Source organism: Eptesicus fuscus, chromosome 6 (genome assembly GCF_027574615.1).
Source record: "Eptesicus fuscus isolate TK198812 chromosome 6, DD_ASM_mEF_20220401, whole genome shotgun sequence".
NCBI lineage: Eukaryota > Metazoa > Chordata > Mammalia > Chiroptera > Vespertilionidae > Eptesicus > Eptesicus fuscus.
In genome coordinates this window covers 103843929-103869741 of record NC_072478.1, presented here as the reverse complement: position 1 = coordinate 103869741, position 25813 = coordinate 103843929, and the positions used below count along the sequence as shown (strand labels likewise).

At 55.6% G+C, this 25813-nt stretch overlaps 1 long non-coding RNA gene across 1 annotated transcript in view; it reads right to left on the bottom strand.

Moving 5' to 3' along the window:
* LOC129149520 (uncharacterized) overlaps positions 1–25813 on the bottom strand; it is a 67649-nt gene that overhangs the window by 22221 nt on the left and 19615 nt on the right. The window contains exon 2 of the long non-coding RNA XR_008556446.1: positions 15239–15407. This is a non-coding gene — a long non-coding RNA (uncharacterized LOC129149520). The remainder of the gene's footprint in view (positions 1–15238; positions 15408–25813) is intronic.

The following is a 25813-nucleotide window of genomic DNA, read 5'->3' as shown; positions in this document are numbered from 1 at the left end:
GCTCCCACGTGACGCTCGCCACGTCCCACGGCGGGAGCGCGGTCATTGTCTCCTTATCCCCATTTCCAAAGCAGGAACGGGAGCTCGGAGGAGAGAAGTCACTGGCCAGAGGCCCGCCAGCCAGAGGAGCCGGGACTGGGACTCTCTGAGACGATAAACTTCTGGATCGTCCCCTCCGCCCAATGTCACGCGTCACTTACGGATCCTTCCCGAACATCTGCTGCGGATTCGTCCGTGGTGAGCGGATGTCGGGAAGGTGCAGGTCAGGCGCGAGGGAGACCCAGCTGGGCGGCAGCGCAGGCTGCGATGGAGGGGCCGGCGCCCCGCTGATGACTGCCCCCCGCCCCCCAGCTCCATCCACCACCTGGCCAGAGGGGAGGTGACATGACACTCGCAGGGAACTGCGAGCCGGCTCTCCTGGGAGCGTGCGGGCAGCTGACCAACAGAGGAGCCATTCTCCCCGGAGCAGGAGGAATGCAGGTCCCAGGCGTGCACACTCAGCCTCCCCCCACCACCTACACACACACACACACACACACACACACACACACACACACGGCCCTGAGCTGGGCCCGAACCTAACTGGGTTACCAAACCATGAAACACACCAGGGTTTTATTCCAGAAGAAAAAAGAAAGCAGACCTGTCTGAGCCACCTAAACAGGAACCAAAATCACACCTCAAGCTGCTGTGTGAGCGAGACCCACATCCCCCGATGATCCGGGCCCTCGATTTGAAAATGGTCAGGGAGGAGTGGGTGCCTCCCGGGGCGCTGTGGGGGGACAGTGTTCTAAGGAACGGTGTGCAGAGAATGTGGTTTAGACGTGTGACTTTAGTTAATCCCCCGTAAGGATGGTTCAGGAACGCTCAGAGCTTCCGGGCCCCAGGCACTCAGGAAGGCTGTTCATCTGACCGTTACAATCACAGAACCTGGCCAGCCCGGAGGACCGAGCCTGCGTCCTGGCCCACCCGCCGAGCGACCGCAGGCCGTGCCTCTGGGGCTTGGTCACCGGCAGCCAGGGCAGGAGTGGATCTCGGACAGCCTGGCTCGGCCACCTGATGCGGGCGTGGAGGGCCCCCTGGGCGTGGCCCCTCTTTAAAGTCCTGATCCTCCCAAGAGCACGTGGCACCGGATGGCGGGCCCTGGTGTAGAGCCCGATGGGCCAGCTCGCCCGTCCCGGCCTCAGTCCACCCGGCCTCCGGACAACTGCTTTCAGGCACCAGAGCAGGAACCGTGTGGCCCCCAGCCGTAAACACCCGCCACCCTACCAGTTACCAGTCCTGGGGCCGACGGGGGCGAGTGGGAGCGGACTGGACAGGAGGCGGGTGAAGAGCCGCCGCTGTTGGCCCCACGCACCCGCACAGCACAAACGAGTGAAACCATCCCCTACGTTGACCAAAGACCCATCCACCTGCTTTAGAGACCAGAGGCTCCACAGGCCAGCAGTTACTGTTCTCCTTGTATCGCCACTGGGAGCCGTCGTGAGGGGATGCACGCACTGCATGTATGTTCACAGTAAAGGCTGAAATGCACACACGTACATATGTACTATGGGGTAGGCATACGATGAGGACGGAAACCACAGCGGACTTAATCTGCATACAATTGGAAAACTTCTATTTGTAAAAAAAAGAAACTACTTCATGTTAGGAGGGGGAAATGTTTACAATGTTGATCATCGTGTTTCCTATCTTAACATATAAAAAGCACTTAGGGGAAAACCGCATATTCCAGTAGAAAAAGGAGCAAAAGGCATCCATAAGCCATTCATGAAAGAAGAAATGCAAATGGCCAAGAAGCATAAAATACTCACCCCCACTAGTAATTGAGGACACACATCAAACAGTCAGATAATGTTTCCATCTATCAAACTAGCGAATATGGTTCAAATCCTATATAATAAAGAGGTAATATGCAATATTGACCATCACACCCTCACAAGATGGCTGCCTACGACCAGGCCGGCAGGGGGGTTAGTGAGGGACGACCAAACAACTAAACAAGCAGGCTGCATGGGGTGACAAGGCCGGTGGGGGGGGGGAGGCAGTGAGGGGTGACTAGGCCAGCAGGGGGGGCAGTTGGGGGTGACCAGGCCGGCAGAGGGGGCAGGTAGGAGCAACCAGGCCGGCAGGGAGGGGGAAGTTGGGAGAGACCTGGTTGGCAGCGGGGGACAGTTAGGGGCGATCAGGCTGGCACACAGAGGCAGTGAGGGGTGATCAGGCCGGCAGGGAGTGGGCAGTTGGGGGGTGACCAGGCAGGCAGGCAGATGAGCAATTAGGAGCCAGCGGTCCAGGATTGTGAGAGGGATGTCCGACTGACAGTCATCCCCTGAGGGGTCCCGGATTGGAGAGGGTGCAGGCTGGGCTGAGGGGACCCACTCCCCAATGCATGAATTTTGTGCACTGGGTCTCTAGTTTTTAAACAATACTTGTTGAGCCCTAGCTGGTGTGCTCAGTGGTTAGAGCATCAGCCTGCACACTGAAAGGTCATGGGTTCGATTCCCAGTCAAGGCCACGTACCTGCATTGCAGGTTCATCCCTCTCATCCCTGCCCCAGTCTAGGCACACGCAGGTAGCAGCCAATTGATGTTTCTCTCTCTCTCTGTCTCTCTCTCGCGCTCTTCCCCCCCCCCCCCCCACCTCCTCCTTCCCTCCCTTCCACTTGCTCTAAAAAGCAATGGAAAAAATATTCTCGGGTGAGGATTAACAACAACAACCACAAAACCTGTTGAGGAGGACAATCTCAAACACTGGTCATAGAAGGGTGAATTGGAAAAACCTTCTCAGAGGGCAATACTGCAACACCTATTAACAACTTAAAACAGGCACAACATCTGACACAGCGGTTCCACTTCTAAGCATCTATTCCTAAGGAAAGTCATCCCGGCTGAAGATACTCGCATCCAGATACCCAGTGAGGCATCGCTTAGGAACGCAAGAAGCTGGACATAGCCACACAGTCCAGACCACGAGGGCTGGTGTCATACATGACGGCATTATTCACGGGATAACTAGGAGGCTATCCTGATAGCAACAGAGAAACACGTAACAACACGGAGCTGTTTACGACATATTTGTTGGAAGACACCGGTTACAAGCGGTTTGTACACTATGAACCCACTCTTATAAATAAATATAGGACACATCCACACTGAATTTTTAAACATCTGATTGCAGGCTATTTTAATTTTCTCTGTGCTTTTCTGCATTTTTTGTAATTAAAAATCTGTGTGTGTGTTTTAATAAAGAATACCCTATGTGAAACCAATCCAATCATCATTTTCAAGTATTTCATCAAGAAACAAACATTTTAAATCCACAAGAACCAATGAGACATCAAATAAGATAAAGTCGTATCAACTGTTCCAAAGAACCTCTCCAATTCATCTTCTCTGCTTTTTTTTTTTTTCTGAAAGCCCACAGAATCTGAGTTCATACAGATGAGGTCATTGTGTTGCAAAACTTGCTGGACCGGACAACATCCTAAAACCAGAACCTGCTCTCACCCACACAGAAAGAACACAAGCAGCGCGCCCTCGTTTTCCCGGGAGGAAACAATCGCATCTTTAAAACTCGAGATGGAAACGCGGAAGCAGGTTTCACAGGGTTCCGGGACCGGGGTGGCTTGGTTCTCCATCAGCATTGCCTGGTGCAGGATGAGATTCAGGTTTTCAGAGGAAGAAGGAGGAGGTCTGCTTGAAGAGAAAATGCTATTCGCAAGCTGCTGGGTACTGACATGCGGGGCTAAGAAAGAGATGAAACAGCAAAGAGAGAAAACTAGAGCGCCTTGGCGCTCTGTGCAGCTCCCTGGGGCTAGAACTCACACACACACACACACACACACTCATACACACACACACACACACACTCACACACACACATACACACACACACACTCACACACACACACACACACACTCACACTCGCACACACACATTCACACACATTCACACACACACACTCATACACTCACACACACACACACTCACACATACTCACACACACACTCACAACACACACACACACATTCACACACACTCACACACACACATACACTCACAACACACACACATTCACACACACTCACACACACACATACACTCACAACACACACACACACATTCACACACGCACACGCACACGCACATTCACACACACTCACACACACACATACACTCACTCACAACACACACGCACACACACACATTCACACACACACATACACTCACAACACACACGCACACACACTCACACACACACTCACAACACACACACTCACACACTCACAACACACACGCACACACACACTCACAACACACACACTCACACACTCACACACTCACAACACACGCACACACACGCACAACACACGCACTCACACACACAACACATGCGCACACACACATACATACACATACATTCACACATTCACACACATACACTCATACACTCACACTCACACACACATAAACACACACATTCACACACACTCACACACACATACACATTCACACACTCACACACACACATTCACACACACACACTCTCTCTCACGCACACACACTCACACATACACACACACACACACACACACACACCCCTGGAACACAGTAGTTGCTCAGTAAATGCTGGCTGAATAACAGTGCCGGTGAATTTCACAAGGCTTCTCTCACAACTCCGATTTGATGATCCGTCCTCCACCAAAAATAGCTTCCCGCTCAATGGAGGCCGCACAACACACTGAGGCCACAGAACAACACACCATCTCAGTTAAGGGGACAGTCAGACACAGGAGAAAAGCGGAAACAGGATGCCAAGCGCTTGATCCCCTCCAACCTCTTCTCCACCCTCTCTCCCTGGAGATCCTCCGCAGCAGGCACTGCCCTCCGGAAGGAATAAAGCAGGACTGGTCACCCCAGTGAGGACTCCTGGTCAGACGCCCACACCCACGTGCTGGAAAGGAAACCTCCTTGGTTCATTCACGCCCTTTGGGCAAGGCGCCGTTCCCCTCCGATGTGCACTTCTATGGCCAGCACCGCAGATCCCCGCGCCGCCTCCTGTACTATGGATGGTTCCCGGGATCCAGACAACAGCCCGTTGTGATCGCTGGCCTAGCACGGAGACAGAGTTTCATTTCTCAGGCACCGTTCGTTCACTGCAGGATGGGAGTGTAAAAGAAATGTACCCGCACTGCCTTTAACCACCCTGGGGTTTTCCCATTGTCCTTGCATTTCCAACCCAGCCGCTCAGGGCGTGCTGGGAGGCTGTGAGCACAGCGTCGTCTCGCTGGGGAAGGTCCAGCAGCTCACCCTCTCGCACCCAGAACTCTCGCGGAAGCGGGTGCTGTTTTCTCGGAGAGACCCGCCCGGTGGGCAGCTACGGAGGGCGTTTCCTGAGGGGGTTTTTGTGCACAAGGTGGGTTCCACAGGTCTCTGGGGGGCACCGGAAGGAAGTCTGTCCCGGGGGAGATGCTAAGACACGAGAGCCAGGCAATGGTTGCTGGACGGGGTCGCGCTAGTGCGTGAAGGGTTTGGGCCCTGGGCAATGCGATCGGGGGAAAAGACAAGTCCCTGAACATCGGACAGACATCAGAGTCAAAAACGCCGCACGTCACCTTGTCCCAAGTCCGGATGCTCGTATTTAATGACTGACCCGGTAGGTAAGCAACGATCATTGAGTGTAAACTGTTCCAAAGCCACTCTTCTAAAAGAATAGGGTTTGTTCGCTCATATGTGGCATCTAAAAAAATGATACGAACAAACAAAACAGAAACAGACCCATCTATCGGGAACAAGCTGACGGTTGCCAAAAGGGAGGGGCCTGGGAGGATGGGTGAAAGGGGAGGAATTAAAAATTAAAATAATTTCTAAAAACCACTTTACGGAAAGAATGTTCTCTGTCAAACACACGATGCTGGCCATGTTGGGCTGGAACTCTGGCTTAGACGGTTTATTCAGAGATTTATTGACGCCCGGACGACTTTGTATATATTTGTGCGCGCCTGCTCCCTCTTGCTTTGCATATGGTCGGCACTGAATGTATGTTTGCCGCAGAAAAGAGATAAATGAACCTCGCCTTTGGAAAGCAAACTTGTCCAAACATTTGGCCGAGAAACTGGGGAACATGCTGAGGGTCTGATAGGATAGGAGACTGATCCACTCTCCTAGGACCTGAAGGATCCCATCTGGAAACCGCCCCACCAGGAAAACATATGTAAGCAACGGAGGAAAAGAAGTTTACGAAATTAGGGACCATGTTCATTTTCTCAAAGCTCAGATCCAGGAGGGCCAAGCACCGTCGGTTCTGCCCCTGAGCCTCTTGCACCTGCTCCGTGGACGGCAGGTCGGCCCTCATCTGGCACGCCGAAACCAGGGATGCGAGGCGGTAGTCAGGGCCAGGTTTCTCTCGACCCAGGTCTCCTCACATCTCAGGGGTGAGAGCCCACATCCAGAGAGGATTCATGGAAGCACACGGGTCAATCCGCACTCCACCGAGAGCTGGGCCCCCCCGAGGGCGGCAGGCGGGCTCCCCACTGAACAGATGCAAGATCATCTTAGGTGGGCTCAGTCACATATGTATTGTTAAACTTGTTATTTATTTACATCATTTGTGGTTTTTTAAAATATATTTTATTGATTTTACAGAGAGGAAGGGCGAGGGATAGTTAGAAATACCAATGAGCGAGAAACATCAATCAGCTGCCTCCTGCACACTCCCTACTGGGGATGTGCCCGCAACCCAAGGTACATGCCCTTGACCAGAATCGAACCCAGGACCCTTCAGTTCGCGGGCCGATGCTCTATCCACTGAGCCAAACCAGTTAGGGCTATATTGTTTGTTTACATTATTTGTATTATTTGTTTTTTATTATTTGTTTATATTTCCTAGGAAAATGGTAGCCAATCCCCGAGATACGGCTTCAGAGGGGTGCTTGCCACAGGCACCCCCTTCCAGGAGAGCATGAGGCGAGGAGACTGCGAGGTTCCAGCTTTGGGGCCTTTTGTCTTCTGCCCTCCCACCCCCTGCTGGACACCCACGCCCCTAGGAACACGGGACACGGGACACACGCAGAGAGTCGGTTTCAGAGAGCCGGCAAGCCGCTGTAAGGTGTGAGCGCATCCGCCCACGACGGCTCTGCTCTGCGAGTGTCTGCGGGTTGGAAACAGCCCGCCGGCCCTCCCGTCACCCTTCCCCGCGCCCTGCGGATCACTGGCCCACGGGACACGGCTTGCCAGTCGCTGCTCCACACGTTCTAAATTTTACCTGCGGGTAAAATCTGACCCTGAGAAGGCTGAATGCTGGGGCCGGAGTGTTTGCGTTCTTGTCTGATCGCTTTACAGGCAGGGCCTCCTTCCGGGCGTCTGTCGGCACAGCGGGCCAGCTCGGCGCAGCGGGCCTCTGCTGGCGAGGCGTGGAGGGCGTGGCTCCGGCGCTGCGGGGGGAGCCCTCCGTGCGGTCCCTGACCGGCCTCCGGCCCGGGCCAGGAGGGGCTGCGCTCGTCTGATGGACAGTCCGCGTCCTCCCTGGATCTTCGTCCCTCTTTGCCGTGGCCACCGCGACGCTCACTGCCAAACACACTTCCTGAGAGCCGGCCGGAGGGTGTCCTGGATCAAGGAGGGATGGGCTCACGGCCGGCTCGTCCTTCTTTCCCTCCGCGAAGAGGAGCGGGCCGGGTGGGAGCGGCCGCCGCACACAGGACCAGCAGCCTGTGTGTTCCGGAAGGAACGCTTGGCATTTCCACGTGGTCGGCTTTTCAGACGATGGTGGTTTTCTGGAATTATCTGTTTGGGTACGGATCGTCGAAAGTGGTGTTTGCAGACTGCTTGTCTGTTTTAGGGTTTGTCTTTTTTTAAGTTCCTGTGGACTCCGGGTCTGGGTCCACCTGCCCTCCACCTACGGGGCGACCTCTCTGCGAATCTCAGGGGCCAACCGCCCTCCTCCCTGCTCTCAGCTGTAACCACGGGCCGGGGCCTCGGGCTGAGGCCGGCACCTTGCAGCCTTCGTCCTCACCAGACCCGGGCTGCGAGCTCCCGGATGGCAGCGCTCTCATCTGCAGTCCTCTTCCAGGTCGGGCGAAGGGGGACCCTCTGGTCTTCTCTCGAGTTTCCTTACAGACTCCTCCCACGCAGGACGGAGAGGGGGCGCTCTCCATCTCGCCAGAAGAAAATCCAGGCTCGAGTTAAGAAGGCTGAGTTTGCATCTCTTCCCTCGGTCAATCCCTCGGGGGGGGGAGGGGCGGGGGTGACGAGGAAGTGGGGAGGGCGGGAGACGAACACCTCGGTTTTGGGTTCGAGGAGCTCGGGTAGAAAGGCAGCATGAGATTAAATGGTGGAACGTGCTTTCCGCGGTCCTGCCCCCTCTTGGGCAGCTCCCCACCTTCATTCTAAAACTCCCGTTGTCCTCATCTCACCCCTCCCCGTCCCCGACACCTGCCAGGAGACCCCACAGCCCCACTGCCCCAGAGCGCCTTTCGCCTGATGCTTCCGCCTCCCCAGCCTCAGTCACTAGCCCCCCTTCCCAACCTCACTCCCAGGAAGGGCCCGGGCAGGGAGCGGGGTGAACTAATCCACTGAGGCAACTAGGACGGCCCTTCTTTTTAAAAAAAAAAAAAAAATTTGCTCTTCGTAATCAATCCAGTGTATCTATCTATCTATCTATTTATTTTAAATATATTTTTATTGATATCAGAGAGGAAGGGAGAGAGAGATAGAAACATCAATGATAAGAGAGAATCATGGATCTGCTGCCTCCTGCACACCCCTTACTGAGGATCGAGCCCGCAACCCGGTCGTGCGCCCTGACGGGGAATCGAACCGTGACCTCCTGGTTGATAGGTCCACGCTCAGGCCCTGAGCCACGCCAGCCGGGCGGATGGCCCTTTCTTAACGTGCTCCCTCTCTCAGAGAGCGTGTCTTTTTTAAAGGGGCCACAGGGCAGCCCTAGCTGAGCGGCAGGCCCGTCACACCTCGACTCAAAGGCACACAATTTCCAATGCGGGAGCTTCAGGCTGAAGCAGGAGGCGGGGACTATGCCAGGCTGTGGCCGGCGTCCTGGCCCCCTGGCCCCGTATCGGGGTGCTGTAGAGACAGACACCGTCCGTGTCCTCCCCCCAGGGCCCAGGAGCCTTCTAGGGCCGGCCGAGGACAAAGGACAGCGCTGCCACGGATGGAGCACAGCCTGGAGGTCAGGAGGTCAGGAGGGCAGGGGTCGCCGCCCAGAGTACAACCCTCACTGGCCCACCTCGGACCAAACTGGACCCGTTTCAACTGCCCGTCCTTCCCCCGGAGCCAGACCTGCCTCCAACAGGCATCTCACCCAAAGGCCTCGGCCCACAGGCCTGCTGCTCAGCTCGGGCTCCGGTGCCCTCTGAGCCCTCTGCCCAGTGCCCTCTGAGCTTAAGGCCTGCAGCCCGGGCTGGGCCTCCACCTTCCCCCACCCCCTAGTGGAGAGAGGAAAGCCGTGCACCGCCCAGCCCAGCCCAGCCCGCTCCTGCCAAGACAGGCAGCCCTCCACGCGCCGGGCACAGAGGGTACAGCGGGCACTGCAGGAAGGAGAGGGCCCCTGGCACACCTATCCCTGCCCGGTGCCCTCTGAGGGCCTCTCGTGGCCTTGGCCCCAAGCTTCTCTGGCCTACCCAGGCCAGGCAAGCCTTGGACTGAGAGAGGTCAAACACGTGCGTGAAAACGGAGAGTGTGTCCACGCTCGCGCTCTCCCGGGGAGCACGGAGAGTTAAGGAAGCAGCACAGGAGGCCTCCGTCCTCCAGCCTCCGCCAGGTGTTAGGCAGGTCCGGCTCGCACGGCCCAGTGACACGCCGCAGTGGCCGCTCCAGGTGAGTCACCGGCTCAGACGCCCGTGTCCCCTGTCCTGCGGCTGTGACAGCCCCGAGGCCCCGGGGAGGCCCCCCGCTCCCGGGCCAGGAGCCGGCTGGACGCCCCATCTCTGGAGCTTCACCTCCGTGGTGTCTGACAAGCGGAGGACCTCGGTGTGGGGCTTGGGGGTTTGCTTTTGGTTTGTTTGTTGCTTTTCCGGAAATGGACAAGAACGTAAGGAAATGCCACGTTTCTTCATTCCTCCAGGAGGTGAGCGTGCGTGCCCAGTGACTCAGTCTCTAGAGTTTCAGGAGCGGGGACGGGGACGGGGACAAGACGCAGCCTGTCCCACGGGACGGAGAGGCCCAGGAGAACATTCCAGGCATCCGCCCGCTCGCCTGTTCCTTCCCACTCCGCACCAGCCGGGGCGGCAGGATAAAGAGGGAAATACACCCCAGACGTGGCCCTCCAGCTCCCCAAGGCAGGTGAGGGAGGCCGACGTGGGGGAAGTCCAGCGTTCAGTGTCCGTCTGCGTCGTGAAGAATGAGCGGGAAGCTCCTCCGGGGGGACTTTTTAGCGGCACCCCCTTCCTGCCGCAAATCTCCGCAGCCCCGGCACACCAGGCAGGCCCGGCCGCCTCTGCCCGAGCCCGAAGGACGGTGCCCGCTCCGGGCGCTGCCTCCTCCGTGGCTCCTCAGGGTTCCCCTCCCCTCCTCCCGTTACTAGTTAATGACTGAACCCCCAGAGAGTGCATTCTCTCCCCTCAAACAGCAGGTGTGGTTTCTGCCTCCCGAATGGGTAGTGAAGTAATGTTTGCCATTAAAAGGGTTCAGCCAAAGTGAAAAAATAAAGATACACAGGTCACATACATGTAATCTAACACACACACAGGTACGCAGACGTGTATGTCTGATAATAGGGCAGCGGCAAGGAGGTGGAGAATAAGGACTCTCAGATCCTGCTGGCCGGGCTCCAAGTCGGTGGAGCCGTGGTGGAGACGAAATCCTCAGTATCTAGTGACATCTGGACACACAGGCCTACACACACACACACACACGCGCACACACACACACACACACACACACACACACGCACGCACGCACACCGCGTCTCACGCCCGCCCTCGGAGGGGCACTCCCTGCACAACAGCACAAAGAGCCTGAACGTGAAGATTCGTGGTGAGTTACCTCAGGAACAACCTGAAGACCCAGCCGCAGGGCACCAGACAAACCAGTGTGTGGCCATGCTGTGGTGCCAGCAGTGGCTAAGAGAATGGAGGAGGCAGAAGCCAGGAGACGCCGTGGCGAGGACCCGGCCAGCCTGCAGACCTTGGTCCACGATGCCAGGCCCGACAGAAGAACCCGGGGTCCTTGGAGGAAGGCACGGTGCAGGCTGAGGCAGGGCAGGTACGGGACGAGCTCGGAGCATCCTGCAACGCCAGGAGTAAGGGCGTCTCAAACAAGCGATGGGCACAGGTCACAAGGACACAAAAGGGATGTCCGCTGGCCAAAGCTGGGACAATTTGAAGGCCAAGATAACTGAGGATAGTAATAAACTACAGTCCACTGAAAAGTCAGAACTGCTGAGTCCATAATAGCTGTAAGTGAACACACCCATAGGGGAGCAGAGGGAACCCTCGCTTCCAGCGGGGTGTCCAGCCCACTGGTACCCCTGGAGGGAAGGTCGCTGCTGGCAAATCAGCGTTTGCAGCCATGTCACAAAGATCGGCTCAGGCAAACGCCTCCCGTGGCTGCGGGTCTGGGTGGGGATGCCGAGGAGGAGCAGGCATGCGCATCGTCCGACACGCTTTCCCACGGACCGCGTATTCGTTGCAAGGGGAAAGGACAGTCACTTTACAGCACACAGAGCAGACCACACCTTGGCCAGGTGATCGAAGTCAGCATCGCCCACGAGGGCGGGGGGGCATTGCGAGCGTGCAGATGAGGTGCCCTGAAGGCTCGTCGCCTACGAATCCTGGCTGAAAACGCCCCAAGTCTACTCATCCATCTACTAACGAGGACATCAGAAAACCCCAAGTAAGACACAGTCCGTTTTATACAGTGATAGTATCCTTCAAAAATGCCATCATCGTAACATACAGAAAATGGCTGTGAAAAACACTCCATATTAGTAGAAAAACAAAAGATCTGACCTTAGACCGGCTCCTAGATTGGAGGGGAGATACTACGAAGGACGCTATTCCGTTAATTGACAGAAATGGAGTCCAGGTGGTGGACTGTGTGTCCATATTGAACGTAGAGAAGTTGACAACTGCCACGACTACTGAGAGAACATGTTTACTTTTAGGAAGTGTGCAGGGAAGTATTTAGGGACATGAACCACAGCACTCATCCTCAAATGACTCAGGAAAGAAAATTACAGTATTTGTAATAAAGTGATATTACACACATTAGATATGGACACAACATGCACACGCATATAGCAAATCGGGCAAAATAATAAGTCTGGAGAAAGGGTATTTGAAGGTTCTTTGAACCATTCTTGTTCTTGCCACTTTTCTGTTTCAAAATAAGAAGTTACTGCTTCAGAAGAAAAAGCTGGGGGATGAACGGTGTAGCTTTAGACACGTGCATAGGAAGAGCTCAAAGGTACCACTGAGGGACAGAGGAATGGCCACGGCCACGGATAACTCGCTCCGGCCACCTTTCCCACGGCGCACCTTTGTGTCCATAGTGACACCTACGCCCGGACCATGCGGTCTGCCTCTGGGAGAGAAGAGGACGCCAGGACAGCAACTGCCGAGTCCCGCAGCCCCTCAGCCATCTTCGCACTTTCTGTGAGTATTGATGAATTGCTCACCCAAGAAGAAATAACACATTCAAGGTCGCAATGCCCTTCCTCTCGATGCCCGTCAGTGCCCAGCCGGCGGCTCCGGCTCTCTGAGTGAGACGAGCTCATTGACGTGGCTGAGCCCACTAAGAGTGACCGTCCCCGAAACTCTCCGGCGTTGGGGTTTGGGACATCTGGCCAGACAGTGGCAGCCACACGGGGTGTTTAGGAAAACCGTGGGCTCAGAGGGAGACAGAGCTGATCTGAACCGTGCCTACGTCTGACACCAGACAAGAGGCAGCCGGCTCCGAATCTCAGTTCTCTCACCTTAAGGAACGGAGACGGCAATAGGGAGCTGGACGGCTGTGAGCCTCAGCTACCACGGACCTCAGAGGCGCCTAAGTGTGGAGCCGCCTGGGGCTCAGGCCGCCGTGGGACAGCTGTTCACTGTTACTCATCTGCCTCTTGTTAGTCATTTGCTTTAGGGACCCAGAAGGAGGGTCCTCCCTCCCGCAGTCTCTGGTCCCACTGCGCCTCCGCCCCCCCGGAACGTTCTGTACGCGAGCACCTCACACGCATCGGGGGGGCGGGAGGGTGAACCTTGCCACAGAAAGCCTGGGGCAGCGTGTCCGTCTGCAGCGAGGCCTGGGTTTGCTTTGGAATTATCACGTAAGCAAACACGGCCTCTGTCACCCTACAGAGATCGGTCAATGCCAAGAGGTGACCGGGGACCCACGTGCCCCTGAGCAATGGCGGTGAGAGGGCACTGGGACGTGGCTCAGAGCCAGGGGTGCCGTGAGGAACAGGTGTTATTTTACAACCAGGCCCTGGTCAAAAGCGTTTGGGAAATGCAAAGCAGGCCACACTAGGCAGGCTCATTCTCTGTGGGACTTACCACCTCCTTTAATATGCTAACGCGCCTCATGAATTCCCCACAGACTATCCAATTTGCATAGACTCCAACCTCAGGCCTTGCTCCCCTAGAAGACGCTTTGGAAAATGCTGCTGGAAGCTGTTTCCCCGCGGTCAGTGCCTGGTGAGAACAGCACTTGGTGGAAATTCAACTAGAACTTGTTCACTAACCCTCGGGGGCGAGGGGAGAAAGGAAACCCAGAGCGTGAGGGTCACTCTCGAGCCCCCTGGCTTCCCCCCTCCCTTTGCCCTGCTGGCCCAGGGCCCATCCGCAGAGAACCCTGAGAAAAAACCCCGGTGGTGACCCCAGACTGGAAAGACAGCCCCAAAGCCCTCACCCAGGTCCTTTCAGCTTCGCCTGGTCCCGTGCATTTGTTCAGCACTGTGCATCCCAGGTGGGACGAACGGTGGGATGAACGGCTGAAGTCCCCGGGACCCCGCCCAGGGCCGCCTCACGGGCCACAGGGAGGAACGCCCACCTCTGCCCCCGCTGACCGCAGCGTCAAGCTGATGTCCCCTGCGACCAGGCTGAGGAGACCGAGAGCCACCTTCGTGCTGGTGATGACCTCAAAAGCAGGCCTGGTGGCAGCTCCAACGATGCCTTTTCCGGCCTCATCCCGAGTAAGGAAATCTGTCCTGTTAGCCCGGGCAGTAGCCACGCCCCCTTTTGGGGGGCAACCACGCACTTTCTCTGGGGGCGTTTTCTGCCCCGCCTCTCCCTCCCGCAGGCCCCCACTGCACGCAGCCCCGGTGGGCCTGGCAGTGCGGGCGCCCTCGGCTCTCACGCCCGAGGAATGGGTACTGGACCCGGGTCAGCTGGGCCCTGTCTCACGCAGGAAGCTGGAAGCTGGAGCAACACCGGCCAAAGAAGGCTCGGCGTGCTGTGCTCGGCGGGAAAGCTACGAGGGATGGCCTTCCGGATCCGCCACCAGGTCCCAGCACCCTGTCCCCTCCTCTGCGTGAGCGGCACGCAGCTTTTCCTCTGACCCCGGAGTGCGCTCCATGTCCCGCGGAGAAGTTCCCAGAGAGCCTCTGGAATGGCAGCTGAGACCCTGCCCGACGCACTGAGCGAGACAACCTCAGCAAACGCCTCCTCGCCTTTCCCAGAAGCCCTGGGCTGAGACCTGAACGTGACCTAAAGCCTCCCTAACGGCCTGACCGCATTTCACAGAAAAAAGAAAAAAAAAAGACACTCTTATCGTGAACGGCCAGCCCAGTGACCTCCAGTTCACAGGCCGCAGCAGCCAGGTTCCCACCGGCCTGTATTTCCGGAGCAGATTCCCAAACAATTTCCACTTCCCACGGAGACACAACCTGAGCTCTGGCTAGACACTCGAAATGGTGACTGTTTCTCCTCCCTCCTGCGCCCCACGGGCCCCCGGCCACCATTTCTCCCCAGAGCCAGAGCGCGAGTCCAGGGGGCGTGTGCGGCCCCCAAAATGTTCCCAGCCCGCCACCCACCCCAGCCCTTCTCTCCCCTGGGCAGGGCAGCTCCCACCTGGGGTGGCGCCAGCAGCTCACCAGGGAGCCCCGCGGCACGCCAAGGACATTCCTATCCCGCGTGTGGCCCCGGCATATCTCATTTCATCGGCAAAGCACCAATTTGCTCCGGAGAGAGATGTTTTGGGCACATTCGTAGTAGCCAGCGAGCAATACTTCCTTATATGCAGAACACAAAGCCAGGCATCACACCCACCCCACCGTGGGGGATGAACACTCACTCACCCCGATCGCCTCTCTGGCTGCGAGTCTGGCCTCGGAGTCACGGCTGCACCAGGACGCGGAGATGCTACCGGACACAGGGCCCTGGGCTCCCCGGGGAAGGGCGGGCCACGCCTCCATCTCTCGGGTCGCGCTGAGTCTGCGGGTCACTGCGTGCACGCGAGGCTGCGCCCTGCGGACGAGGAAGGACAACGGAGTCAGGGCTGCTCTCGGCGGGGTGGACTCACATTTCAGAGCGAGGGCGGGCAGGGAGCCGGACTAGCCTCCCCTCGCCCAGGGAACCCGAGGCCTGCCGCCCTGCCCTCCCAGCTGGCCAGCCCCGGCCTCTGCTCAGCCTCCCCTGCGCTCCGGACTCCTTCCTCTTTTCAGGAGGCGTTCCCACCCCACCCCTCCTCCACCTGGCCTGAGCCAGGTGCCCACAGCCCGGCCCGGCCCACTGAGCTCCCCTCTGTCACGGGCTCCCCCGCGCAGCTCTGAGCCCCATTTCCCAGTCTCTCCCCCACTGGACAACGGTGAGCAACTGGAGAGCAAGGCCTGCGCTCCCTCTCCATGTCCCCGGGCCGAGCACAGCGCCGCGTCCACAGCAGACGCCCGAGGAAGAGCGTGGAGCTGAAGACACAAGGGGAGCCGGGGCACAGCGGCGCTCAGCCCCCGGCCCGGGGGGAGCAGCTCCGTCCAGGGGACACTGCCCCTGCCTGTGCGGTCCCACCGCCCAGGGAGAGCCGCCTGGCCTGCCTTCCACCTTCCCCGTGGCCAGCAGTCAGCCCCCGTGTCGGGACCAGAGTGTTGGACGTGTGGTGCCTTTACGAGGCTAGGGTAGCATCTGAGATCAAGGCATCCCGAAGCAGACAGCCAGTTCAGATCCTGCCTCCCCTACTTGCCAGCGGTATGCATGTGGGCACGTTAACATCCTAGGCCTCGACCTCACCTGTGAGGTGGGGTCATGGTAACGTGACATCGGAAGAGTGGGGGGATCTGAGTAAAACTGCCTCCACTGTGCAAGGCCTGGTTCCCAGTACCGAAAGGGGGGCAGGTGGAAGCCAGGCGTCGCCGTAAGTACCCGGCACTGAGGAATTAACCTCTCCTCAAACCTCCCGATTACGTCAAGGGAGAAGTCACAGTTAAATGCTAACATGACTTCCACAGGTCTCTAAAGCAGGCGTCCTCAAACTACGGCCCACGGGCCACATGCGGGTGTTTTTGCCGTTTTGTTTTTTTACTTCAAAATAAGATATGTGCAGTGTGCCTAGGAATTGGTTCATAGTTTTTTTTTTTTAACTATAGTCCGGCCCTCCAACGGTCTGAGGGACAGGGAACTGGCCCCTGTTTAAAAAGTTTGAGGACCCCTGCTCTAAAGCTTGCCCCCTCCCTTAGCACAAAGAGAAAGAAAGCTTCAAGTTCAAGTCTCTGGCGGGCAAGAAGATCTAGCCCAGCCGAAACCGGTTTGGCTCAGTGGATAGAGCATCAGCCTGTGGACTCAAGGGTCCCAGGTTCGATTCCGGTCAAGGGCATGTACCTTGGTTGCGGGCACATCCCCAGTGGGGGGTGTGCAAGAGGCAGCTGATTGATGTTTCTCTCTCATCAATGTTTCTAACTCTCTATCCCTCCCTCTTCCTCTCTGTAAAAAATCAATAAAATATATTTAAAAAAAAAAAAAAAAAAAAAAAAAAAAAAAAAAAAAGAAGATCTAGCCCAGATCAGGAAGCGACGTCGCCTTTCTCGTACGATTGTTATCATTTAACGGCAACTGGCACTGATTTTTCTATTTACGATTGAGGTGTAATTTTGCACTTAAAATGCACTTGTTGATATCACACAGTAAGTTCAAAGGGAAAAGAATGAATGAAAAGTTATTACAAATTGTGTGTGCTGCCGAGAGATGTGTAGCGAACTGAAATGGAGAATACCAGGGAAACCTATTCCAAGACGGTCGAGGGAGGCCTTTCCGAGGTGACCTACTGCGGAGCCTGAACGAGGAGGTGAAGGTGCTAGCCCTGGAAAGTGAAGGGGGTATTCCAGGCAGAGGAGACAGTGCAAAGGCCCTGGGGTTGGACATGGAATTGTGTATTCATGGAACTGAACGATGAGACTGTCTGGAAGCAAGAGGGTCCAAGAAAAAGCATCCCTCAGAGGGAGGCTGGGGAGAGGCCCGCCCGGTGGTGTAGGGTCTTACATGTACCTTCTAAGACCAGGCCTCAGTCCCCTCATCTGTAAAATGGGAGTAAGAGGGTGCATTGGGAAGTGGTGAGTACGCTCACTGGTTGGAGAATGGGCTGAAGATGTTCGGAAATGTCAACCTGCACCAGAATCCCCTGAGGTGCTTGTTACCATGGAGGCTGCTGGGCCGCAAACCGGACATTCTGATGCCATAGGTCTGGGCGAGGCCCAGATGGAGGCACGGCAGGCAAATTCCCAGGTGGAGCTGCGGCTACTGGTCTGGGACCCCACTCTGAGACCCCTGGGGTTAGAGAGAACAATAAAGAAGTGAGAGATGGGACAGGATGCTGTTGGGATGCTGTCCAATGGGTAAGAGCTGGTGGAGTGAAATGTCAGTGAGATGGAGAAAAGTGGTCCAGAATGGTTCGAATTTGGAGGTGCCACGGACAAGACGAGCCGATGGACCGGATGTGGGGAGGAGGGAAAAGGAGAAATCGGGAGGGGCACTCTGGCTTGAGCAATGAGGCAAGGAGAGTGGCGGGAACTGGGATAGGAACACTTGGGGCAGAGCAAATTTGGAGACGAGGGCTGAGACATTCTACCTTCGAGACCCCACATGGCTATGTCAGAAGGACGGCGGTCATCTCTCTCGTCCTTTCCACTGTCTCCCCAGATCTGGCCCAGAGACCCCTGGCAGGTCATAAATCTTCAGAAAACCTGTGTTAAAGGTTGAAGAACAAGTGTGGGCTGAGGACCCGGCTCACCACAGACACTGGGGTGCACATATGCCTCTGTGCGTGAGGAGGCCACGGACACTCCCTCTACTGAGCGGCACCATGGACCGGCTGAACCATGAGCTACATTCTGCCCGTGGCCTGTGCGGTGACGGGGGAGGTAGGGGGAAAGGACAGAAGACGGACGTGAGCCAACCAGTCCCTGGCCGGGCTCTTCCTTCAGACGTCAGCCATCACCCTGGAGCCCGCCTGGAGTGGGTTTTGAGATGGGAGGTTTGAGCCGTAAGCTTCATGCGGATGACGGCCAGAGAAATCTGGTTAACTTGGGTTTTGTATAAAATAAATCATGGGAACATCAAGCTACGCAACTCGGGGAAACGGGAAGGGAGAGATGGGGACGCAGGCCGAGGAGGAACAGGACACACAGGAAAAGTGGCTGCCCTGAGACCACCTACCCCCTCGGGGTAGAAGGGGCCAGCCTCCAGAACGCGACCTCCCCGGCACGTGGACCCCCGGCCTCCCCACTTAGCAGCTTGTGAAGGGAAAGGCTGTCATCCCAGCCAGGGGTTCTGGTGACATCATACGCCACAGAACCACAAGCTCCAGTCACCAGAAGCCCCAAGATGGAATTACACCCTTTTTCCCTAATCCAGGCAGCTCTGGTCACTGCTTTTCTCACGATATAATAGAGGGAGCAACGGCTTAACCATTTGTGCGAGGCCTTTCCCTACCGCCGTAGGCCCTGTCTCCTGGCCCGGATTCTCCTCTCCCGCCCTCTGTGCACCTTCCTCGTAAGGGGTCTCCCTCAGGGACGCCCCCGCTTTGCCAGGCCACCACCCCGTTAGGCCACTCCTCTCTCCTCTCCCCCCCAGATCTCTCCTCCTCTGCCCTCTCCGCCGATGAGCCAGCAGAGCTCTGGCCTCTATCTTGAATCTGCTTTGCAAGAGAAGCCCCATCTGGGCCCAGGGCGAGGTCCTGTAGACAGGCCCCATCCTGTGTCTAAAGTGTGTTCCCCAAAGTAGCTGGAAAGTGAAGTCCTGGTTAAATGAATCAGGAAGTTTACAGCTTCGAGGAGCATCGTTCTGAAAGCAAATGATCGCTTCCCAGAGCCTCCTAATTTGCATCAAGTTTGGTTGAGCACGAAGTCTACCTGAGGATCACCTCACCTTGCCCCCTGCTCAAGCCCAAGTTGTGCTTACGTTCCTGTGGGAATCTGGCCGACGGGGAAACGCCACAGAGGGCGGTGATGACAACGGCCATTATTGATGAGCGTCCCCTACGTCTCAGGTTCTTGTGTTGTCCTTCATCGCGTCCACAGGGATACTATTTTCCTCATTTTAGGGGCGAGGGAAACCGGGGCTCAGCGATGTGGACCACTCTGCCCCAAGTCCTGCTAAGTAAAGCCCTTGGATTTGACCCCCATCTGGCTCAACAGCTTCTGTACACGTGCTCTGTGTCCCTCCGAATAACACGCTTTGAGAATCAGTGTGACTGCAAAGAGACTTTAACGAGTGATCTTCAAGTAACATGATGTTTTTTAACTTCAGAAGTGATGAAAATTCTCCACTATTTTAGGGTACAATACGAGTCAAAAACACATTCCAATGTTCCGCGTATGACAAAAGCAAAGTGAATGACTTCAGAAGGATTGATTTCCCCAAACAAAACAACTGGGGGGTCCACGTGGATATGATTCGGCAGAAGCGAGCCGAGCCTGTGGCCCTTTTTATAAAGTGTCCTCCACAAACACCAGGTCAGTTCTCGAGAGGCAGCTTCCAAATCACAAAAAATCAACGCGCACGTTCCCTTAGAGTCCGTCCCCTGAATCTCGGGACACGCCGCTGTGGGGTGGACAATAAAGACACGCACCTATCGCCGATCCGGTCACCGCGCAGCAGGCAGCCGCTATCGCCAGCAGCAGCTACCCGGCCTGGCACTTCCCGGAGGCAGCCACCACGGAGAGGAGAGGCAGCCACAGGGCCGACGGTCACCAGCGTCTACCAGGACACGGCCACTTCAGTGACAGGGAACAGTAATAATAAGGTGGGAACACAATATGGTCTTGAATTGAGCCTAACTGGTTATTTTATTTTGTTTGTTTTTTAAATATATTTTCATTGATTTCAGAGAGGAAGGGAGAGGGAGAGAGAACAGAAACATCAATGATGAGAGCGAATCACTGATCGGCTGCCTCCGGCATGCCCCACACGGGGGATCGAGCCCACAACCCAACCGTGACCTCCTAGTTCATAGGTCGACGCTCAACCACTGAGCCACGCCGGCCGAGCTTGCTTATACATTTTAAGGTGATCCACATCCTTTTTGGAGTAAGGTGTGGAATAAATGTAAACATATACAAAATAAACAAATGAATAAATAATTTTTAAAGATGGCAGCTTCCAAAAGCGTTCACATGTACACGTCTGCCCAGGCTCCATGTGGCCCGCGGTGCGAACCCTGGGCACCTGGGAGTGTCCCCGGTGGGAGGGGAGGGTGCCTGGGCGCCTGGGAGGGGACTCCTGATGGCTCGAGGGGGTGAGCTGCAGAGAATGGATCTGCAGGGTTAGCGACTTCAGGACTTTGGACACTGTTACAGCGGAACAGAAGGCTCCCGTCAAGCGCGTCAGAGTCAGCCACGTGTTGGGCGTCGCTGAGAGCCCGGCCGGCCGGAGGAAGGTTGGGCTGGAGCAGAGTGCGCTCCGCGGGGACCAGCAGGTGCCGGTGGTTTGAGGACGGGGCGTGAGGCGGCGACCCCATCTTCCTCCTCCAGATCAGGGGCAGGAAACGCCAGCTTCCAGGGAGCGCCAGAGGGCCACACGGGCGGCATGTGTCCCGTGGAGTTACAGAGGGGAAAGGAGCGCCGCGCCAACAAGCAGGCTTCTCCCACTTCTACGTGAGATGACCGGCCCGGAGCGGCTTGGTGGTTGAGCATCAGCCAAGGATCCAAGAGGTTGCTGGTTCAATTCCCAGTCAGGGCACATTCCCAGGTTGTGGGCTCAATCCTCCATGGGGGGCGTGCAGGAGGCAGCCGATCGATGTTACTCTCTCTCTCTTTCCCTCTCCCTTCCTCTCTGAAATCAATTTAAAAAAATTAAAGAAACAAAGTGATATGACATACCTCCTGGTGCTGGAGGACAGTGTGCTCATTCCCAGCACGAACATTTAACTACCAGGGTCACCCCGATCGGTGCCCCGCATGACGGAAAGCCGGCCTCCTCTCCTAAATGCAGGAAGGCAATGGATTTGGGAACAGCTTGTGGGTTTTTCTCACCGACTGATCGTCCAGGACCCCACGGGCGTGGCCCACATCCACGGACCTGCGGCCCAGCCAGCCTCCATCAACAGCACAGAAAGCACCAAACCTTCGAGACTGGCACCCCAGGGGTCCCCTGAGGCCGTGGTTAGGAGTGCAGGCTCTGGGGCCAGACCGCCGAGGTCCACGCATGGCTATTGGCAAAGAGGAGGCGCCCAAGTCATCCAGCTTATAACGAAAGAAGGAGCGTCGGCAGGGACGAGGCTAAAACAAGAGTTTCCGAAGCAGGATGACATTAACATCACAATGCGCTGGCCTCAGATGTTTTAGTCAACATCAATCTTCTTTATAATAAGACTCCAGTTATATCTCGCACTTCCTTCGTAGGGTTTGGTTTTTTAAAAATGACACCAAAAAAAAAATCAACACTTGACCCTTACTCCGTAGGTACGAAGCGTATTATTGCGCAGTTGCCACTATAAACTACCTTTGGTTTTGGGTGCGGCACGTTTTCCCAATGAAGTGGGGGGAAGGGTCCTCTCACTGGGGACTTGGTCTGAATCCCCGAGATGAGCAAGAATTCATCCACGCGTGGGCCTCGCCCGCGCGTCCTGTGCTGAGCGGTGTCCGTGCCCGTCTTTGCCCGCTTTCCTATCTTCTTTCCTCACTGGTGTGCACGTGTCCTTTTCATGGTCCAAACACCGCCCCGTTGTGTGTGCATTGTAAGTACCTCCTCTGAGTAAGTTCCTTATTCACGGTATCTTTTCAGGAACGAAGCTTTGGCCACGGACTTTATGTTTGTTTCAGATTCCGCCAGAGATTTCAGCCCCTGCTTTCGGCAGGTTTGCCTGAAGAGTGGGTCTCCTCTCCCAGCACCGAAGATCTTCAGCTAAGAGCTGTGGTTCCAAGTCAAACTGCCTTCCTTCAAGTCAGGGCAAGGTGCTGGTCAGGCCCTGGCCGGTGTGGCTCAGTGGACAGAGCGTCGGCCTGTGGACTCAAGGGTCCCAGGTTCGATTCCAGTCAAGGGCATGTACCTTGGTTGCGGGCACATCCCCAGTAGGGGGTGTGCAGGAGGCAGCTGATCGATGTTTCTCTCTCATCGATGTTTCTAACTCTCTATCCCTCTCCCTTCCTCTTTGTAAAAAACCAATAAAATATATATATTTTTTTTTTAAAAAAGATGCTGATCAGTTTTTATGCTTCTTTCTAACCAGCACCAGGGAACCACCAACACCTTTTCCTGGGGTGGTCCAAGTCGGGTGTATTTAACAGGCTCGGGGTTCCCTTACGTGATATGGTTTGTCTTAAAACCTGTCATTTCTGTTCCTTTAAGTTCCTTGTTGGTAATTAGGAAACAATCTAGTTGCATCAGCAGCATACTTGAAGACAATCAATCAGGTTAGCCATTTTCTTTCTTTTTTTTAATATGTTTCTTATTGATTTCAGAGAGAGGACGAGAGAGGAAGAGAAAGAAACATCGATTATGAGAGAGAATCTCTGATTGGCTGCCTCCTGCACGCCCCCTACTGGGGATCAAGCCTGCAACCCGGGCATGTGCCCTGACCAGGAATAGAACCGTCTCCTCCTGGTTCATAGATCGACACTCAAACAATGAGCTACACCGGCCAGGCGGGTTAGCCATTTTCTAAGATAATATCTATCAAAAACCCCCGATCGTGTCTTTAGTTCCCAGTGCAGAAAATATTGTTATCTTTATGAAAATCCTATCTACATGGAAAAAATAATTTTTTTTTCCTCCATCTAAGAGAAAGCCAAAGTTAGAGCTTTACCTCCTACCATATAAAACAATTAATTCCTAACAGAGGAGTGGTCTAAGTGTAAAAATAAAATAATATCAAAGAGCGTGGTCACCAAGTCTATGAAGTCCTTCCTGGCAAACAGGCACAACAGTTAGAAACCGCCCCCCCCCCCCACCCCCCGCAGAAATGAGGAGGCAGATCCAACCGCATAACCTTTTACCTTCTTTAGGGTGTGAGCTTCTTAACCCAATTGAAAGTGAATAGGCAAGAAGGACATGGAGCCACCAACGCCAAGAGAGGGAGGGTCCGGCTCCGTTAGCTTCATTTGCTCCTTGACATTAGAACCCACGCTCTTCCTCTTCCACTCCGAGACCCTGAGCTCTGGCTTCCGGCCTTGGGGGCGACCCAGGATGCTCTAGCTGCTGCACCTCGTCCTTCCACGACCATGTCCGGAGGCAAAAGAAGGAAGGACAGCACTCCGTGGGCCCCGTTTTAAGAGCAGGAACCCATCAGGTGCCACCTTCCCTTCTCAGAACCCCCAGGAGGCCCACGTCGGCAGGCGTCCACTCCCACATCTCGTCCCATCACAAGCCTAGGCCCGCAGCACCGGTGGAGGGATGGGAGGGATCACCAGGGGAGATCACCATGTACCACCCGGGGAGAAGCCCAGCTCCCACCCGAGCCCATGGCTGCCCCCGTCAGCAAGGAAGAAGGGGAATGGCCATTGGACCGGCCATCGACGGTATGACGTCTCCTCCTCAAAATAAATGATTACGAAGTTTAAAATGAGTGCCACGCCGCCCTCTAGACGCTCCTGGTCTACTGCAAACGTTAGCAAGCTTTTTCTGTAAAAGGTGAGATGATAAACATCTTAGGAGTTCAAGGACATCTGTCCTCTTGCACAACGACTCGCTCTGCCCTCGTGGCCCAAAGCAGCCACAGAGAGAACGTAAACCAAGGGGCGTGGCTGTGCTCCGATAACAGATTTTATTTGCCAGGACGGGGGCTGGAGTCTTTTAACCCCTTGTCTAGTGGAAGGAGAAACACCCTGGCCTGCAGACATGTTTTGCTTGGCAAACATCCATTCAAGCGACACTCACGTTCCGTTTGGCCACAGTCCGCACTTCTCCCTACGGTCTCACGCCACATGCTTTTCACATTTGCTGCCACGATTCCCGAGAAAGGCAAAGGCTTCCACCCAGAGTTCCGACAAACCCCCACTGGCTTATGTACGGCATCCTTAGAGACAGATGTTTTGGGTACGCAAGTTTCATTGATGCCACACAATGAAACCGTTCGTTCCTCTGTGGTCCTTGGGACACACTCGCATGATTTAACTCAATTATTCGGGCGCCGATGTTTCTAGGCATGTAGTCTAGAGGCGCCCTGGGATAATCCTTCCTCGGGAGTGACCCGCAGCCCGGAGTGGTCCCTGCTGACACTCTGTGGTCACCCCGTCTCCGCATTCTGCTGACGGGCCGCATCCCATGGGCTATGAGCTCAGTGGAATCCCTCGATAGAATTATACCCTTTTATTGAGTCCTGAACCACATATTATCGCGAATACCAAGCCAGTTCAAATGGGCCATCCCCTCCGCCTTCACAGTCGACAGAGCCTTCGGCGCGCGCCCTTCTCTTCAAAGGATGTGTTTTCTCTGGCACCGAAACCTGATGTGCCCGGGCCTGGGGCGCACCCCCTCCAAGCCAGGCTGCCCGACCAACCTTGGTGTCTGGGGTCACTCAGACAAGGACCCCTGGGAAGCTGAATGTCTCCCTTTCCGTAAGAAAGGATTAGCGCCGAAACCGGTTTGGCTCAGTGGATAGAGCATCGGCCTGCGGACTCAAGGGTCCCAGGTTCGATTCCGGTCAAGGGCATGTACCTTGGTTGCGGGCACATCCCCAGTGGGGAGTGTGCAAGAGGCAGCTGATGGATGTTTCTCTCTCATCGATGTTTCTAACTCTCTATCCCTCTCTCTTCCTCTCTGTAAAAAAAAATCAATAAAATATAATTTAAAAAAAAAAAGGATTAGCAAGGAAAATGAAAAGCGTGGACTCACCTTCAGAGGGGACGCTTACACCCCTCCGAAAGACATCTTCCGGGGACGTCAATCAAGCACTGAGAGGCGGGCTTTTCACCCCCAGCGAAGCAAAGGCTCTCCAGAGGGGCGTGTCCGCCGCGGATCCTAAATAACGAAACACGCCACTTGTTTTCATTCATCCAATACCTACTCAGCACCTGCCGTGTCAGGTACTGGGCTGAGCCCCGCAGACACAGTGGAGACCGGAAAAGACCCGGATCTGGCCGTGTAGTGCGGCGTGGAGGGGGCCCAGGGGTTGGTAATAACCAGGTTGCCCACCCCATGATGTGAAAGCAAGTCAGCGTAACGCATATAAACAGAAAGGGCAGGACGCAGTGTGTATGAGTTGCCCGTAGCTGCTGTAAGGGCAGGACACAATGTGTATGAGTTGCCCGTAGCTGCTGTAACAAATCAGGGGGCTTAAACAATAGGGATTTGTGCTCTCACAGTTCTGGAGGCTGGAAGTTCAAAATCAAGGTGTGGGCAGAGCCACATTTCTCCCGAGGAGGTTCCCGTGGCCCCGGGTGTGCCTGGCTTAGGGCCGCCTCACTCCAGTCTCGCCTCCCATCTTCGTATGGCCTTCTCCCCGTGTATTT